The 3,624-nt window shown below is 40.1% G+C and overlaps 1 non-coding gene across 1 annotated transcript; it reads left to right on the top strand.

Annotated features, from left to right (window-relative positions):
* Positions 1-271: 271 nt before the first annotated feature.
* LOC121822203 (U7 small nuclear RNA) lies at positions 272-333 on the top strand. The gene has a single exon (XR_006063211.1). It is a non-coding gene; the product is annotated as a U7 small nuclear RNA (small nuclear RNA).
* The last annotated feature ends 3,291 nt before the right edge of the window (positions 334-3,624 follow it).

The raw sequence follows: 3,624 nt of genomic DNA, 5'->3' as shown, positions 1-3,624 counted from the left end.
ATTTGTTTTTCAAAACAACTTTCAAACACTTGGATAGGATGAATACCACTGGGGATAGAGCCTATGGTAGTTAAGAGCACTTGCCATTCCTGCAGAACCACGTTCAGTTCCGAAAACCCACACAACAGCTCACAATCATTTGTAACTCCAGCTCCAGAGGATCCTATACTAGCTTCTAGATTCTACCAATACTAGTCATACATATGACACACTTATATACATGCTGCCACTAACGTACATAAAATAAAATATATCTTTAAAATATGAGTAGCAGTGTTACAACTCTTTTAGAATTTGTCCAGCAGGTTTTCTGACTTCCGTCGGAAAACCCCAAAGAAAAGAAAAGAAAAGAAAAGAAAAAAGATGAGTAGCATTGTGCCAGTAGTGATCTATGGGACTTAGACTCTGTTATTTTCTTAGGTCTGTTATTTTCTGTGTGTATTTGAAAATTCTAGAGAGTAAACACTTAAAAACTTACAGTCAAAATACGACCAGCTTTCAAAGGCAAATAAGCATCCATTCTTCTAATAATGTAGCAGGGCTGAAAACACTCTTTCAACAAGGATTAAATGGCGACCCAATTGAAGACTCCTAGTCATGGAGGATACTCAGTCTGAACTGACCATCTTCTGTAACAAGGCAACTTCCAGTAGTGAGATTAGAACACCAACCCAGTCACAAAACCTTGGACCTACAATCTATGCCGCCTGCAAGAGGTGCTGAGGCAATGGAGGCACAGAACTTGCGAGAGTGACCAATGACTGGTCTAATTTTAGGGCCACACCTTAAAAGAGGGAGCCCATGCCCCAAACTGCCAGCATGACCAGGAACATGAGGCTAGATAGCCCAGAGACTTAGGGTAGAAAAAAAATCAATAAAATGATTCCTAGTGATATTCTGCTATCCTCATAGATTGGTGCCTAGCCTAATCGTCATCAGAGAAACTTCCTCTAGCAGATGATGGGAACAGATACAGAGACCCATAGCCAAATATCAAGTGAATGGAGAGCCCAAATTGGAGATCTCCATTGGGTCCTTCCCCTTGGAGCTTGGGGAGCCCCATGGAATTTTAGGAGCCAGAGGAGTTGAGGACACCAGGAGAACTAAGCATGGCTTATGGTGGCTCACAGAGACAGAAACAACAGTCCCAGAGCCTGCATGGGTCTGCCCTGGGTCCTCTGCATATGTTATGGGTGTTAGTCTGGTGTTTTTTTTGGGGGTGGGGCACTCTTAACAGTGGGAGTGGGAGTGTCTCTGATTCTTTTGCCTGCTCTTGGGACCCTTTTGCTCCTGCTGGGTTGCCTTGCCTAGCCCTGACATGAGGGTTGATACTTAGTCTCACTGTATCTTGTTATGCCTTGTTTGGTTGATATCCCTGGGATGCTGAAGGAAAGGAGGAGTGGGTCTTGGGGAGAGAAGTAGGAGAGGGGGCTGGAAGGAGTTGAGAGAGGGAAAACTCAAGATGTATTGTTTGTGAGAAGAATAATTTTTTTAAAAAAAAAGGAAGCCAGAGTCGGTGGACTCTTAAAAACTTGTTACTTAAGTGTAAAGATACACATCCATTTTAATTCACAGTACTCTGTCCCTGAAAAAGTGTCAGCGGTTCATTCTCCAACATTTTCATGAACAGATTCTTCACTTCATTTCTGCCTCTAATAGTCTCATTTTCACTCCTGTTGGATTAGAAAGATATAGAAAATCCTGGATCATATCTGTATTTTGTTTCCCAAAGGATTTTGTTTTAGTTTTTATTGTCTGCGAATTTCATACATATATATACAATGTTTTGATCAAATCCACCCCACATTTCCTCCACTCCAACTCCCTCCACCTCTCCATTACCACTTTTTCTTCCAACTTCCTGTCATGACATTAAGAAGCTCCAGCCTAGAAAACAGCATGCTATGATCCACGCGGTTTCATTGACTGGCACATTACAGCCTTTAGTTCCTCCCCACGCAGTACACTTGATGTTCTTTAAAGGATGTCCATCCATTTTAAACTGCTCCTGGAACACACTGATATTTTTACAATACGCCATAGATCCAAATACCAAGACTGCTTATCCATTTCATCATCGATCAGCAGAAGTTTGTGCTGTGTGACGGATTAAAACTTCCCTTTGTAGCTTCTAGAAAACATTAACTGCATTTGTGGCCAGCTTCAGTTGGGGCCACATACTTCAGCATACAGAGGCTAGAGGCTTAGACATCTGTAGGAACCATCCATTTTGGTCTTTGAGATAGGATCTCTCACTGGCCTGGCACTCACCAAGTAGGCAAGGCTGACTGTCTAGAGAGTAGAAGAGATTTACCTCTCTCTGTCTCCAGTGCTGAGAGCCCATGCTGTCATTCCCACAATCACATCTGACCTTACGTGGACTCCAGGGGTTGAAATCAGCTCCTTGTGTTTACACAATACATACTTTGTATGGAATGAGCTTCCAGCACCCCCAGTTCTATTTTATGTTATTTTCTTAATTAAATCCTTTCTAAAAAAATAATGTATAAATGAATGTCAGGTCTCAAACTATGAATCTCACAGAAGAATGGTGAAATTCTTCAGATCATTGGGATGGCGAGAGGTTTTCAGATTGGACCCCAAAGTGAAAGAAAGAAAAAAATTACACACACACACACACACACACACACACACGAATGGCATCAGTTCAAATTGAAAACTTCTGAATTGCAATTTATACAATAGGAAAAAGATTTACAAACTACAGCTGACAGGTCATAACACCTGGAGTGTATAAAGAACTCAGTAAACTTACCAGCAAAAGAATTCAATAACCAATTTAAAGATGGGCAACAAATCTAAGCAGACATTTCTCAAAGAAGTCAAGCAATAACTGTTATCTGGAAAATAAGTTCAATAGCATCAATCCTATGGAGAATCCAAGTCAAAGCAAGATGAGAAGTCATCTCACTAGCTTAAGATGATTATTGTCAGAACGACCAATGTTGGCAAATGCTGATGAGGATGTGGAGTAAAGGGAACCTTGAATGTGCTTGGGATGCTTATGCAGCAAGCATGTTAACAAGGACATAAGCACAGCTATTATGTTAAGTGATAATTCCTGAAAATTTAAAATACAGCATTCACCACCTTCACTGTTGTGGCTGTATGTAAAGGAAATGATGTCCGAAGGTGAAGAGACACCTACAGTTTCATTGTTAACACTATGCATACACTCAAAAATTGGAGACAAACCACAGGGTTCATCAGCTGATAGGTAGATAAATGCAGGATAGTAAGTACATACAAAGGAATATTATCTCCCCCACAATAAAGAATGAATTCCTGACATTTCTGTCAATGTGTATTAACCTGGAGATAATTATACTTAGTGGAATAAGCTAAACACAGAAGAAGTAGGACATGAATTCAGTCACATATGGACTGTAAATAAGTTCATCTTATTAAACGTTGAGAATAAAATGGTGGTTTGCAGAGGCTTGGAAAGGATGCAGGAGTTGTAAATGTTGATCATGGCATAGAAGGTATAGATAAACAGGACAGTGATAATGTACTGTTCATATTGAGCAACTGAAAGATATTAAATATTTTCACCATAAAGGAAGGATAAATGTCTGAGTAGATATATTTACTATATTGTGC

This window comes from Peromyscus maniculatus, chromosome 13 (genome assembly GCF_049852395.1).
Source record: "Peromyscus maniculatus bairdii isolate BWxNUB_F1_BW_parent chromosome 13, HU_Pman_BW_mat_3.1, whole genome shotgun sequence".
Lineage (NCBI taxonomy): Eukaryota > Metazoa > Chordata > Mammalia > Rodentia > Cricetidae > Peromyscus > Peromyscus maniculatus.
The sequence above is the reverse complement of the archived record's forward strand: the minus strand, read 5'-3'. Positions and strand labels throughout refer to the sequence as shown.